At 44.3% G+C, this 16,209-nt stretch overlaps 1 non-coding gene across 1 annotated transcript; it reads right to left on the reverse strand.

Annotated features, from left to right (window-relative positions):
* Nucleotides 1-1,027: 1,027 nt before the first annotated feature.
* On the reverse strand, nt 1,028-1,194 carry LOC135035826 (U1 spliceosomal RNA). The gene has a single exon (XR_010230755.1). It is a non-coding gene; the product is annotated as a U1 spliceosomal RNA (small nuclear RNA).
* Nucleotides 1,195-16,209: the final 15,015 nt, after the last annotated feature.

A 16,209-nucleotide genomic window follows, 5' to 3' on the forward strand; every position in this document is an offset into this window, starting at 1 on the left:
TCCCTGTTCATGGAAGCGAGGTTATAGAGCAGGGGGCGCTGAGCATCTTGGGAACAGTCAAAAGCTTTGAGCCTGTTGGTGCCTCAGATCAAGATCCTACTCTACACCCCAATGTGAATCCTTGTGGAGTCCAGTGTACCCCACAGAAGAAATGAATGTGTCACACCCATTGGCAGCAACATTAGAATAGCTGCTGATGGGCACAATTGAGAAAGGAAGGGGGGAAAACATTTGAATCCAGCACATATATGTAATTTGAATATGTAATTTGTACCTTCCTACTTTAAAATGTAATGGATGAACCTCACCCTGTGAGAACTATCTTCATGATCAAGAGATCTCATACGCAAGAAAAGCATGTGTTGGGATAGGGCTGTGGAGGGCGGCTGCTCGAGCACACCACCGTCAAGTTAAGGAGATTCAACTGAGGAAGCACAAGGGAACTCTTGTCTGGGGACAACAACTGCAGGGAGACCACATCTTTTCAGATGAAAATGAGAGGGCGGAAGGCTGCCTAATACTGAAGCACCCTCAAACATCAAACCATATGCAACAACTAGTACAAGCATTCCTGGGGAAAGGTCTGCAGCAGACGGATTTGCATACGGTGATGTCATCCAAGCAGTGGGCCAAAGTTGGCTGGAACCCTCATCTGCATATGAAAAGAGAAAAGGGGCGCTTGGATGACCCCTAGTTCGCATTGAACACCCCCCACCCTCCTTTGGTGTGGGGCTCATGTTGGCCATGCCCTAGCCCCTGAAGCATTCAAGCTGATTTCTTGCAGCAGCTGGGCACTGTAACAGCTCCAGAGCTGCTCTGTAATGCAAATAAAAGGGTGTGGGCCCTGCAACACCACCTGTAGTTCGCATTGTGCGTTGGAAGGCACAAAGTAAGCAGACGGGAGAAGTCAGGATAGTGCGCAAGGGCATAGAAGGGAGGGGCTCAAGAAAAGAGAAGTGGAAACAGACAGCAAACTAGGCGGGAGAGAGACCTGAGACAATGAGATCTAAATTATACCAGAGCCAACCAGGGGAAAGCACAAATGCAGTCCCCCCCCCCTACCACAAATTATGCAGTCGAGATTCCCACATTTGGGGAAATCACAGAGGTCAGCATACCCAGAATGCAATGAATGAACCTCACCCTGGGAAAACAATCTTCATGACCATGGTATCACCTAAGCAAAATAAGTATGATTTGAGATAGGGCTGGGGAGGGCCGCTGCTCAGGCACACCTCCGTCAAGTAAAGGAGATTCAACTGAGGCAGCACAAGGGAACTCTCATCTGGGGACAACAACTGCAGGGAGAACACATTTTCAGACGAATGTGTGAGGGCAGAAGGCTGCCTAATACTGAAGCACCCCCCAAACAACAAACCAAATGCAACAACTAGTGCAAGCATTCCTGGGGGAAGGCCTGCAGCAGATGGATTCGCATATGGTGATGTCATCCAAGCAATGGGTATAGTTGGCTGCAACCCTCGTCTGCATATGAAAAGAGAAAATGGTCACGCAGGGCATGGCGGCCTTTGTGGGGTTGCGCTTGGATGACCCCTAGATCGCTTTATACACCCCCATCAGTGTGGGGCTCATGTTGGCCATGCCCCAGCCCCTGAAGCATTCAAGCTGATTTCTTGCAGCAGCTGGACCCAGTAACAGCTCCAGAGTTGCTCTACAAGACAAGTAAAAGGGTGTGAGCCATGCAGCACCACCTGTAGTTTGCATACACACATATATAGGACAGCATCTCTTATATGCCCCAGGGGCAATAAAATAGTATCCTTATCTAGAGTATCCGTCCATGCCGCTACAGCACTACACATACACACCCAGGCCGACGCAATTGCCGGTCTGAGTAAGGTACCTGAATGTGTATAAATGGACTTCAGGGTAATCTCCTGTTTGCGGTCAGCAGACTCTTTGAGGGTAGCCGTATCCTGGGACGGGAGGGCTAACTTCTTGGATAAGCGTGTTAATGCTTTGTCCACCCAAGGGGAGGATTCCCATCGTAACCTATCCGTTGATGGGAAAGGATACGCCATAAGAATCCTTTTGGAAATCTGCAGGAGATTCCCAAGCTTTTTCACATAACTCGTTCAGCTCGTGTGAGGGGAAAAGGTTACCTCAGGCTTCTTTCCCTTGTACATATGTACCCTCTTGTCAGGGATAGGGGGCTCCTCTGTGATGTGCAAAACATCTTTTATTGCCATAATCATATATCAAATGTATTTTGCCAATTTTGGCTGTAACTTTGCATCATCGTAATCGACACTGGAGTCAGAATCCGTGTCGGTATCTGTGTCAACAATCTGGATAGTGGGCACTTATGAGACCCTGACAGTCCCTGCGACATAGGATCAGGCATGGGTTGAGACCCTGACTGTCCCAAAGCTTCAGCCTTGTCTAATCTTTTGTGCAATGAGTTTACACTAGCATTTAAAACATTCCACATATCCATCCAATCAGGTGTCGGCGGAGACACCACATTCATTTGCTCCCGCTCCTCTCTAATATAGCCTTCTTCCTCAGACATGTCGACACACGCGTACCGACACACCACACACACAGGGAATGCTTTTACTGAAGACATTTCCCCCACAAGGCCCTTTGGCAGAGCTGGCCCTAACCAATATGATGCCCTAGGCAAGATTTTGCCTGGTGCCCCCTAGCACCACCGCTGGTTCCGCCTCTGAACTTGCACCTCTTTCCCAGCACCATCAACCCTCACCCATAACAGTACTTATTTTGGTGTTTGTACCCCCTATATTTTAAACAGGAACAGTTCGCACATTTGGCGCACAGTCCAAAAAGGGGTGTGTTTTTGCTGGCAATGGGCATGTCCTCACAATAGTACCCCCAATTAAAATTCCGCCACACAGTACTGCAATTTTATTCACATTTGATCACGCGATAGTGTCCATAATTCACATTACATCCCACAGTAGTATTACTTTACCTTATAAACGTTACTTCTCACAGTAGTGCTCCTTATTCACATTACATCACACTGAATTGCTCCTTATTTACATTACACCACACCCTATTGCTCTTTATTCACATTAGACGACACAGTAAATGCCCTTTCTATACGCAACGCTACATATTAGAGCACCTTATACACATAATGCCACACATTAGTAATGCATTTATACACATAATTCCACACAGTAATGCCCCTTACACATATGAGACACATCACTAATGTCCTTATAAACATAATGCGTCTTACACATTATGACAACCTTTATTAATGCCCTTTTACACATAATGGCCCTCATTCCGAGTTGTTAGCTCGCAAGCTGCTTTTAGCAGCATTGCACACGTTAAGCCGCCGCCTACTGGGAGTGAATCTTAGCTTATCAAAATTGCGAACGAAAGATTAGCAGAATTGCGAATAGACACTTCTTAGCAGTTTCTGAGTAGCTCCAGACTTACTCGACAACTGTGATCAGTTCAGTCAGTTTCGTTCCTGGTTTGACGTCACAAACACACCCAGCGTTCGCCCAGACACTCCCCCGTTTCTTCAGACACTCCCGCGTTTTACCCAGAAACGGCAGCGTTTTTTCACACACACCCATAAAACGGCCAGTTTCCGCCCAGAAACACCCACTTCCTGTCAATCACACTACGATCAGCAGAACAAAGAAAAAACCTCGTAATGCCGTGAGTAAAATACCTAACTGCATAGCAAATTTACTTTGCGCAGTCGCAGAGCAAACATTGCGCATGCGCAATTAGCTGAAAATCGCTGCGATGCGAAGAAAATTACCGAGCGAACAACTCGGAATGACCACCCTTGCGCATGCGCAATTAGCGGAAAATCGCTGCGATGCGAAGAAAATTACAGAGCGAACAACTCGAAATGACCACCAATGTCCCTTACACATATGCCGCACATTATTAATGCCCTTATACACATAATGACACACATAGTGCCCCTTACCCATATGTTGCACATTATTAATGCATTTTTACATGACACACATAATGCTCCTTACTCATATTCCGAACACTACTGCACAATCAACCCACTCACATGCACACAGCACTCACACTGCCACTAACACTGTGACCTCTGCCTCTGCTTGGATACAGATGTGTCCTCATAAATCTTGCCTCAATGCTAACGTTGGGGCACCTTTTTTTTATTAAAATGCATCTTATTTGCATTGCTATGTTGTTAGGATGCACACGCAGCTTCTGCCGATTAAAATGATATGCAGCACGCCTATATACTGTGTGAGACTGTGGCTGTATCTGCATATGAAATGCTACACACAGAATATAGGCATGCCGCATATCATTTTAATCAGCAGAAGTTGCTGATGCCCCTAGGCATATCAAATGCCCTAGGCAATTGCCTAGTTTGCCTATGCCTATGGCCGGCTCTGCCCTTTGGAGAGACAGAGAGAGAGTATGCCAGCACATACCCCAGCGCTATATAACCCAGGAATAGCACAGTAACTTAATGTTTGCACAGTAGCGCTGCTGTAAGTAATTTGCGCCAAATTATGTGCCCCCCCCTCTCTTTTCAACCCTCTTGTCTACCGTGGTATAAGCAGGGGAGAGTCCGGGGAGCTTCCTCTCAGCGGTGCTGTGGAGAAAAAATGGTGCTGGTGAGTGCTGAGGGAGAAGCCCCGCCCCCTCGGCGGCGGGCTTCTGTCCTGCTTAAACTGTACAATTGGCGGGGGCTCATACATATATACAGTGCCCAGCTGTATATATGTTATATTTCTGCCAAAAAGAGGTTTATATTGCAGCCCAGGGCGCCCCCCCTGCGCCCTGCACCCTTACAGTGACCGGAGTATGTGAGGTGTATGGGAGCAATGGCGCACAGCTGCAGTGCTGTGCGTTACCTCAATGAAGATCATGAAGTCCTTTGCCGCCTCTGAAGTCTTCTTTTCTTCTCATACTCACCCGGCTTCTATCTTCCGGCTCTGCGAGGGGGACGGCGGCGCGGCTCTGGGACGGACGGCGAGGGTGAGATCCTGCGTACCAATCCCTTTGGAGCTAATCCCTTTGGAGCTAATGGTGTCCAGTAGCTTAAGAAGCAGGACCTTGCAACTCGGAGAGTAGGGCTGCTTCTCTCCCCTCAGTCCCTCGATGCAGGGAGTCTGTTGCCAGCAGTGCTCCCTGAAAATTAAAAACCTAACAAAATACTTTCTGTCAGAAAGCTCAGGAGAGCTCCTGAAAAGCACCCAGTCTCCACTGGGCACAGTATCAAACTGAGGTATGGAGGAGGGGCATAGAGGGAGGAGCCAGTGCGCACCCAGAACTAAAGTCTTTCTTAAAGTGCCCATGTCTCCTGCGGAGCCGTCTATCCCCATGGTCCTTACGGAGTCCCCAGCATCCTCTAGGACGTTAGAGAAAATAGGATTTTAATACCTACAGGTAAATCCTTTTCTCTTATTCCGTAGAGGATGCTGGGCACCCGTCCCAGTGCGTACTGTGTCTGCAGTTATTAAATGGCCCTTAACTCCAGAACATTTATGTGGAGACAACTTTCCCGACTTGACCATCTTCCTTGGACGTTTTCCCCCTGTGTGACTGCTCCCCTGCCTCGGAGGGTTGCATCCATGGTCCCTAGGATCCAGTCCTGGATCCCGAACCTTCGCCCCTCTAGGAGGTGAGAACTGTGCAGCCACCAATGGAGTGAGATTCTGGTCTTGGAAGACAGGATTATCCTCCGGTGCGTGTGTAGGTGGGATCCGGACCACTTGTCCAACAGGTCCCACTGGAACACTCTGGCATGGAACCAGCCAAACTGAATGGGCTCGTAGGCCGCAACCATCTTACCCAGCAACCAAATGCATTGATGGATTAACACTCTTGCTGGTTTCAGAATTTGTTTGACCAGACTCTGGATCTCCAGAGCCTTTCCACTGGAAGAAAACCTCTTCTGTGTCCAGTATCACTCCCAAAAACAACAACCGCGTCATTGGGACCAACTGCGATTTTGGCAAGTTTAGGAGCCAACTATGTTGTTGAAGAACTGTCAGGGAGAGTGCAATGTTTTGCACTAACTGGTCCCTGGATTTCGCCTTTATCAAAAGATCATCCAAGTACGGGATAATTGTTACTCCTTGCTTGCGATCACCCTGGTGAAAATCCTCAGAGCCGTGGACAGACCAAACGGCAATGTCTGAAATTGGTAATGACAATACTGAATTGCAAACCTCAGGTAGCTTGATGCAGAGGCTAAATGGGAACATGTAAGTAGGCATCCTTTATGTCTACCAAAACCATGAAATCTCCTTCCTCCGGACTGGAGATCACTGCACTGAGAGATTCCATCTTGAAATTTAATTTCCTTAGGTAGAAATTGAGGGATTTCAGATTTCAGATTGGTCTGACTGAGCTGTCCGGCTTAGGGACCACGAAGAGGCTTGAATAAAAACCTTCTCCCTGCTGACTAAAGCCGATTTGAACAATCGGTGAGGGGGAACGTCTTGAAACCCCAGTTTGTACCCTTGGGACACTATTTGTAAAACACACGAGTCCATGTCCGAATGAATCCAGAACTGACTGAAGAGTTTTAGACGTGCCCCCACTGGTGCGGGCTCCTGCAAGAGAGCCCCAGCGTCATGCGGTGGATTTGGCAGAAGCAGAGGATGATCTCTGCTCCTGCGATCTTGAAGAGGATGCAGACCTCTTCCCTCTTCTCCTTCCTCTACCTGCAAAGAAAGGGGAATCTTAACTTCTTGCATATCTATTGGGCCGAAATGACTGCATCAGATAATGATGCGTCTTCATCCGTTGGGAGGGAACATAGGGCAAGAAGGTTGACTTACCTGCGGGAGCTGCCGAGATCAAATTAACTAGGCAGTCACCAAACAACGCTTCACCTTCATAGGGAAGGGACTCCCTTTCTTCTTGGAGTCAGCATCAGCATTCTCTTGGTGAATCCACAATGCCCTCCTATCCGAGACTGCCATGAAATTGGCCCGTGAACTCAAGAGTCCTATATCCCTTGCAGTCTCACGTAAGTATGCTGCAGTGTCCTTGATATGATACAACGTAAGGAGTATCCCATCTCTCCAAGGTATCTATATCGGATGACAAGGTATTCGACCAATTCTTGAATACTACTACTCACCCATGCACATGTAATGGCAGGTCTAAGTAATGTACCCTTGGTTACATAACTAGAAATAATGTAGCTTCCTGCATACGATCCGCTGGATTTGTGACAGGGCCCCGTGCAGAACAGGGGGTGACTCCCACTTTATTCTGTCCGCGGCGGGAAATGAATAAACAACCAGAATCCTTTTGGGGATTTGAAACCATCTTGTCGAGCTGGCCCAGACTTTCTCAAACAGAGATGGAGGAACGTTACATCAGCTTTCATTATATATCTATATATACATACATATAGACCCCTTTCTCAGGAACAGCAGGGTCTTCAGTGATTTTAATATGTCCTTAATATCCACAATCATGTACTGAATGCTCCTTGCCAATATTGGATCTAATCAGGAAACATTATGGTCGACATAGGAATCAGTATCCGTGTCAGTATCAGTGTGTAGTAACTGGGCAAAATAACATTTTTGCGACCCCGCGGGGCCTGAGGGAAAAGAAACATAGCCATGAACATCACATCTATTCTCTACGTCTGTGTCTGGGACACAGATTTATCCAACCTTACTCTGATATTACTGAAACTTTTACCCAGTCAGTTATTGGTGGTGCCAACAGGGCCACCATCATATGTCTGCATTCCTAATATAGTTTCCTCTTGGGAAAAACATTCAGCCATCGACATGTTGACACACATGTACCAAGTACCCACAGACACATCGGCTTATGGGGGACAGACCGTCAGTAAATCTGTCAGAGGGACACAGAGGATTTTTCAGCTCACAATCCAGCGCCAAAAGTACACAGTCTGGGAAATAATAAACTCTATAGTGATAGACTTGTAATGCTCTAAAGATGTTCTGGTGAGGTGAGGAAGAAGCCCCGCTACTGTAATGGCGCGTATCTGTCCTGCTCAGAAATAATTAATTACGCTAGCGGGGTAAGGACAGTGCCCAGGCACTAATGTCCACTTTTTCCAGCCTTTTGTGAGGAATTTATGCTGCCCAGGGTGCCCCCCCCCCCCCGTGCCCTGCACCCTGCAGTGCCTGTGTTTGTGTGGGAGCATGGCGCGCAGCGTTCCGCTCGCTGCTCGGTACCTCAGAATGCCATCACTGGAGAAGAAGTCTTCTGTTCTTCTGCTACTCACCTGTCTTCTGGCTCTGTAAGGGGGTGACGGCAGGCTGCGGGAGTGTGCATCTAGGCGTACCCAGCGATCAGCACCCTCAGGAGCTAATGGTGTCCTGTCAGCCTGAAGCAGAGCTATTGAACTCACTAGAAGTTGGTCATACTTCTCTCCCCTAAGTCCCACGAAGCAGGGAGACTGTTGCCAGCAGCCTCCCTGAAAATAAAAAAAACTAACAAGTCTTTTCAGAGAAACTCAGTAGAGCTCCCCTGTAGTGCATCCAGTATCACTGCGCACAATACTAAAACTGGAGTCTGGAGGAGGGGCATAGAGGGAGGAGACAGTTCACACCCTTTGAAAGTCTTAAAGTGCCCATGTCTCCTGCGGATCCAGTCTATACCCCAAGGTTCTTAATGTGACCCCAGCATCATCTAGGACGTATGAGAAAACAAATAACGCACACATGAGGAGGAGAGAACTAAGGAAGCTATAAGGAGAAGAGGGGAGGGGGGGTTGAAAGGTAAGGTAGTAAAGGCATATTGGATAAACTACAACCTTATACATATTCATTAATGTACCAGTAGTTAGAAGTAGAAGAGCTCTAACAGAAACCACAAAGCTTATCTAAAGCCACACCACACTGGATATGCCCAATCTCATTTGATTTTTGAAGCAAAGCAGTATTGGACTTTGTTAATACATGGATGGGAGACTGCTTGGTAGTATCAGATTCTTTAGGTGTTTTTAAACTACCAACACCATTTTCTTGGTACATTTAATTTTTACATGTATTCTTTTATGTACCAGAAGTTAGAAGTAGAAGAGCTGTAATAAAAACCACCAGCTCATCTACAGCCACAGCACACTGGATTTGCCCAATCTCTCCTGATCATGGAAGCTGAGCAGTGTTGGTCCTGGTTTTAGTACTTGGATGGGAGACCACCAGGAAATACCAGGGGCGGTGTGTATTTTTACAATACTAACACCGTTCTCTTGATGCATTCCATTTTGAAACATTGGGGCAGATCTATTAAGCCTGGCGAACTGATAAAGTGCAAGGTGATAAAGTACCAGCCAGTCAGCTCCTAACTGTCATTTTTCAAACCCAGCCTGTGACATGGCAATTAGGAGCTGATTGGCTGGTACTTTATCACCATGCAAATTATCATTTCACCAGGTTTAATAAATCGTCCGCTTACTCATTTATGTACGAGTAGTTAGAAGTAGAAGAACTCTAACAGAAACCACTAAGCTCATCTACAGCCACACCACACTGTATATGCCCAATATCACCTGATTTTAGGCCTGGTTTGTTCTTGGATGTGAGACCACCTGGGAATACCAGGTGCTGTAGGTAGTTTTATACTACCAACACCGTTCTCTTGATGCATTCTATTTTGAAACTTATTCATTGATGTACCAGTAGTTAGAAGTAGAAGTTAGAAACAGCAAAAATCATCTACAGCCGCATCACACTGGATATGTCCAATCTCATCTGATGTTGGAAGCTAAGCAGTGTTGTGCCTGGTTAGTTTTTGGATTTCAGGTCCTGCCTTCTGGTTTGGCCACGGCACCTCGGAAATTCACCAAGGTCATGGCCGTGATGACGACCCTTCACCATCGGTGGACCAGGGAGGAATCTCTCCTCCCGATAAACATTCTGGAATTGCAGGCAGTGTTCAATTCATTGACACTGGCCCTGCCTCTAGTACAGAACAGGCCTGTTCAAGTACAATTGGACAACGCCACCACGGTAGTGTACACAAATCATCAAGGCGGCACTCGAAATTGCATAGCAAAGCTGGAAGTATCAAAAATCCTCAGTTGGGTAGAACGTCATCTGCCAGCAATATCGGCAGTGTTCATTCCCGGAGTCCTCAACTGGGAAGCGGATTTCCTCAGTCGTCAGGACGTTCACGCTGGAGAGTGGAGAGGCCGCAGCAGAAATGTCTGCACTGGTGTCAGTAGGTGACTGAGGCAGGGATGACTGGGAGATAGTGGGTGACTGAAGCATGTATGAGTGGGAGATAGTGGGTGACTGAGGCCGGGGTGACAGAGATAGTGGGTGACTAAAGCAGGGGTGACTGGTATAGTGGGTGACTGAGGCAGGGGTCGCAGGTATAGTGGTTAACTGAGGCAGCGGTGACTGGGAGATAGTGGGTAACTGGGGCAGGGGTGACAGGGAAAGTGTGTGACTCAGGCAGGGGTGATAGGGAGATAGTGGGCAGCAGATCACTGCCTTGCTGACAGCAGCACATCCCTGCTTCACTGACAGCAGCACATCCCTGCCTCACTTATAGCAGCACATCCCTGCCTTACTGACAGCAGCAGATCACTGCCTCACTGACAGCAGCAGATCACTGCTTCACTGACAGCAGCACATCCCTGCCTCACTGGCAGCAGCAGATCCCTGCCTCACTGGCAGCAGCAGATCCCTGCCTCACTGGCAGCAGCAGATCCCTGCCTTACTGACAGCTGTATATAGGGCCTAATTCAGACCTGATCTCTGCTGTGCATATTCACACAACAGGAGATCAGGTCTGAAGTGTGTGTGTGTGCTGGTGCCGCAGTGCACCGGCACATGCCAGAGATGCGATCAGCATCTCTGCCCAGTGAGCGCCTCTGCCAACACATACTTATCTTGCATATGAGATCTCTTGATCATAAAGATAGTTCTCACAGGGTGAGGTTCATCCATTACATTTTAAAGTAGGAAGGTACAAATTACATATTCAAATTACATATATGTGCTGGATTCAAATGTTTCCCCCCCTTCCTTTCTCAATTGTGCCCATCAGCAGCTATTCTAATGTTGCTGCCAATGGGTGTGACACATTCATTTCTTCTGTGGGGTACACTGGACTCCACAAGGATTCACATTGGGGTGTAGAGTAGGATCTTGATCTGAGGCACCAACAGGCTCAAAGCTTTTGACTGTTCCCAAGATGCTCAGCGCCCCCTGCTCTATAACCTCGCTTCCATGAACAGGGAGCTCAGTTTGTAGTTGGTGCCTTCAGTAGCAGGCCACTTAACAGGGGGCTGCCTCAGGCAGCCTATTCTTAGCTATTAATTTTGACAAGAAAAGAAGAACTTTTTTTATAAGAATCTATAAGGGCTGCAGCAGGCTAGGTCTAATAGACATCTTTACTGCAGCTCCATCACTCCCAGCGGCGCAGTATACTCCCGTGCCCTGGTTGCTGGGTCACTGCAGCGGAGGCTCCGGTTTCTTCCTAAGGTCAGTCACACACACACACCGCCCTCCGGGATCACGAGGCCGCTGATGAAAGGGAGGTAAGGGGCTTCTGTGCCCACACTATACCGAGATCCAGCGTGGCTGTAGGGGGCGGGCCGTGTGCGCACTGGCGTGGACACTGATTACTGGGCAGCCGCTCCACTAGCCACCAGGGACAGTTAAGGAGCACAGCTCTGGGGGTTTTTCTCCTATATTAACCCCATTTTGTACTACCTGCAGTGCATTGTGATAGGTAATAGAGCCTGATTCAGGTTGGATTGTAATCGCAAAGAGCTGCGCATTGGAAAATTCAGGGCTATGCCGTGTAGATGATGGCCTAACAGGAGGCTTTAAAATTTTCTTTCTAGTGTCCTTCGTTTGGAATTTTAAAGCCTCCTGTTAGGCCATCATCTACACGGCATAGCCCTGAATTTTCCAATGCGCAGCTCTTTGCAAAAGAGAGATATTGGCAAGGAAAAGCTGTCTTGTACCTTTGCATTTTTCTCCCAAACGAAGGACACTAGAAAGAAAATTTTAAAGCCTCCTGTTAGGCCATCATCTACACGGCATAGCCCTGAATTTTCCAATGCGCAGCTCTTTGCAAAAGAGAGATATTGGCAAGGAAAAGCTGTCTTGTACCATTGGATTTTTCTCCCAAACGAAGGACACTAGAATATAAATTTTAAAGCCTCCTGTTAGTGCTTCATCTACACGGTATAGCCCTGAATTTTCCAATGCGTAGCTCTTTGCAAAAGAGAGATATTGGCAAGGAAAAGCTGTCTTGTACCTTTGCATTTTTCTCCCAAACAAATGTAGTTTGTTTTTGTCAATTACCATTTTAATAATAGGGTAAAAAAAATTAAGTAGATTTTTGAAAGAAAACAATACTGTCAATACACTATTAAAACAAATTAAAATGGTAAAAGTTATTGTACTTTAAGAAAACATAAAAGAGCTAACATATCAATCCCAGTTTTGGATTACTTTAATTAACAAAAAAAATGCATATAGCAGAGGATAGTTTCAATCTGCCTACCTCTGGGTAATGGGCCCAGCATGCTTCCATTGCAGTACTCTGCTGCACATGTAAGTGCAAGAGATCCTAAAGCACTCACTCATCATGGGAAAGTACCAATGTGTTTCTTCGTTGGTTGATGGAAGAAACATCTTAAAAAAACTCTCCAGATTATTGACTTTTTAAAGTTTTTCTAGGAAACGTTCTAGATGTATGCTTATTAGACTTTGTCAGTAGGTACTTTTTGCAAAGTGTCTCTGTGGCGCAATCGGTTAGTGTGTCCGGCTACTAACCAAAAGGTCAGTGGTTCAATCCCAACCAGGGACGTAATTGACCTTGTTATCAGATTTTGGTGATCTTTAAGTAGACAAGTCAAAATTTCAAACCCCCTGTTATGGTGTAGGGTACCTGGCCTTCTCTGATGTAATCAGAGTTAGATTTGATTCAGTGATTTAATAAAAACAGCTAGGAAGCACAATTTAGCAGTGGGTTGCAGAGAAAAAGAAATATGCTGGCAAAAAAAATCCAATTGAGTGATTAAACAGCTCTTCATTTTCTGGCTTTATTTTTATGCTAACAAATTTGTTCTTTGAAAAGTGTCCACAAAGCCAAGTCTCTGATTAACACCTTTGTAGGGATGGTTTTTCACCTATTACTAAATTAAACTTGCTTCATTGGAAAGGCAGCAAGATGCATCCTCATTTCAATGTCTACTGAAATAATACAGGTTGACACCAGGAAACATTAACGCCACTGTATCCTTGCTGCTTTCTCATGTGGAAGTCTGTTTAATGTGAAAACAAGGTGATATCTAATTAGCACACAGGTAAGGAATTAAGAAAATCTTTATTTAAGGGTGAAGATGTTTCTCACAAAATCGTTGCCCCAATGCATCATTGAAATTCAAGCTGGAAAGATGATTTTAATATATCACTTGTACATTTTGTATTGCTCTTCTGGTGACAATGTAGTTTGTTTTTGTCAATTACCATTTTAATAATAGGGTAAAGAAAATTAAGTGGATTTTTGAAAGAAAACAATACTGTCAATATACTATTAAAACAAATTAAAATGGTAAAAGTTATTGTACTTTAAGTAAAAATAAAAGAGCCAAAATATCAATCCCAGTTTTGGATTACTTTAATTAACAAAAAAAAATGCATATAGCAGAGGATAGTTTCAATCTGCCTACCGCTGGGTTATGGGCCCAGCATGCTTCCATTGCTGTACTCTGCTGCACATGTAAGTGCAAGAGATCCTGAAGCACTCACTCATCATGGGAAAGTACCAATGTGTTTCTTCGTTGGTTGATGGAAGAAACATCTTACAAAAACTCTCCAGATTATTGACTTTTTAAAGTTTTTCTAGGAAACGTTTTAGATGAATGCTTATTAGCCTTTGTCAGTATGGACTTTCGCAAAGTATCTCTGTGGCGCAATCAGTTAGTGTGCATGGCTATTAACCAAAAGGTTGGTGGTTCAATCCCACCCAGAGACGTAATTGACCTTGTTATCAGATTTTGGTGATCTTTAAGTAGACAAGTCAAAATTTCAAACCCCCTCTTATGGTGTAGGGTACCTGGCCTTCTCTGATGTAATCAGAGTTAGATTTGATTCAGTGATTTTATAAAAACAGCTAGGAAGCACAATTTAGCAGTGGGTTGCAGAGAAAAAGAAATATGCTGGCAAAAAAATCCAATTGAGTGATTAAACAGCTCTTCATTTTCTGGCTTTATTTTTATGCTAACAAATTTGTTCTCTGAAAAGTGTCCACAAAGCCAAGTCTCTGATTAACACCTTTGTAGGGATGGTTTTTCACCTATTACTAAATTAAATTTGCTTCATTGGAAAGGCAGCAAGATGCATCCTCATTTCAATGTCTACTGAAATAATACGGGTTGACACCAGGAAACATTAACGCCACTGCATCCTTGCTGCTTTCTCATGTGGAAGTCTGTTTAATGTGAAAACAAGGTGATATCTAATTAGCACACAGGTAAGGATTTAAGAAAATCTTTATTTAAGGGTGAAGATGTTTCTCACAAAATCGTTGCCCCAATGCATCATTGAAATTCAAGCTGGAAAGATGATTTTAATATATCACTTGTACATTTTGTATTGCTCTTCTGGTGACAATGTAGTTTGTTTTTGTCAATTACCCTTTTAATAATAGGGTAAAGAAAATTAAGTGGATTTTTTAAAGAAAACTATACTGTCAATATACTATTAAAACAAATTAAAATGGTAAAAGTTATTGTACTTTAAGTAAAAATAAAAGAGCAAAAATATCAATCCCAGTTTTGATTACTTAAATTAACAAAAAAAAATGCATATAGCAAAGGATAGTTTCAATCTGCCTACCTCTGGGTTATGGGCCCAGTATGCTTCCATTGCAGTACTCTGCTGCACATGTAAGTGCAATAGATCCTGAAGCACTCACTCATCATGGGAAAGTACCAATGTGTTTCTTCATTGGTTGATGGAAGAAACATCTTACAAAAACTCTCCAGATTATTGACTTTTTAAAGTTTTTCTAGGAAACGTTTTAGATGAATGCTTATTAGCCTTTGTCAGTATGGACTTTTGCAAAGTGTCTCTGTGGCACAATCAGTTAGTGTGTATGGCTATTAACCAAAAGGTTGGTGGTTCAATCCCACCCAGGGACGTAATTGACCTTGTTATCAGATTTTGGTGATCTTTAAGTAGACAAGTCAAAATATCAAACCCCCTCTTATGGTGTAGGGTACCTGGCCTTCTCTGATGTAATCAGAGTTAGATTTGATTCAGTGATTTTATAAAAACAGCTAGGAAGCACAATTTAGCAGTGGGTTGCAGAGAAAAAGAAATATGCTGGCAAAAAAATCCAATTGAGTGATTAAACAGCTCTTCATTTTCTGGCTTTATTTTTATGCTAACAAATTTGTTCTCTGAAAAGTGTCCACAAAGCCAAGTCTCTGATTAACACCTTTGTAGGGATTGTTTTTCACCTATTACTAAATTAAACTTGCTTCATTGGAAAGGCAGTAAGATGCATCCTCATTTCAATGTCTACTGAAATAATACAGGTTGACACCAGGAAACATTAACGCCACTGCATCCTTGCTGCTTTCTCATGTAGAAGTATGTTTAATGTGAAAACAAGGTGATATCTAATTAGCACACAGGTAAGGAATTAAGAAAATCTTTATTTAAGGGTGAAGATGTTTCTCACAAAATCGTTGCCCCAATGCATCATTGAAATTCAAGCTGGAAAGATGATTTTAATATATCACTTGTACATTTTGTATTGCTCTTCTGGTGACAATATAGTTTGTTTTTGTCAATTACCCTTTTAATAATAGGGTAAAGAAAATTAAGTGGATTTTTTAAAGAAAACTATACTGTCAATATACTATTAAAACAAATTAAAATGGTAAAAGTTATTGTACTTTAAGTAAAAATAAAAGAGCAAAAATATCAATCCCAGTTTTGATTACTTAAATTAACAAAAAAAATGCATATAGCAAAGGATAGTTTCAATCTGCCTACCTCTGGGTTATGGGCCCAGCATGCTTCCATTGCAGTACTCTGCTGCACATGTAAGTGCAAGAGATCCTGAAGCACTCACTCATCATGGGAAAGTACCAATGTGTTTCTTCGTTGGTGGATGGAAGAAACATCTTACAAAAACTCTCCAGATTATTGACTTTTTAAAGTTTTTCTAGGAAACGTTCTAGATGTATGCTTATTAGCCTTTGTCAGTACGCACTTTTTACAAAGT

This window comes from Pseudophryne corroboree, unplaced genomic scaffold (assembly GCF_028390025.1).
Source record: "Pseudophryne corroboree isolate aPseCor3 unplaced genomic scaffold, aPseCor3.hap2 scaffold_614, whole genome shotgun sequence".
In the NCBI taxonomy this organism is placed as follows: Eukaryota; Metazoa; Chordata; class Amphibia; order Anura; family Myobatrachidae; genus Pseudophryne; species Pseudophryne corroboree.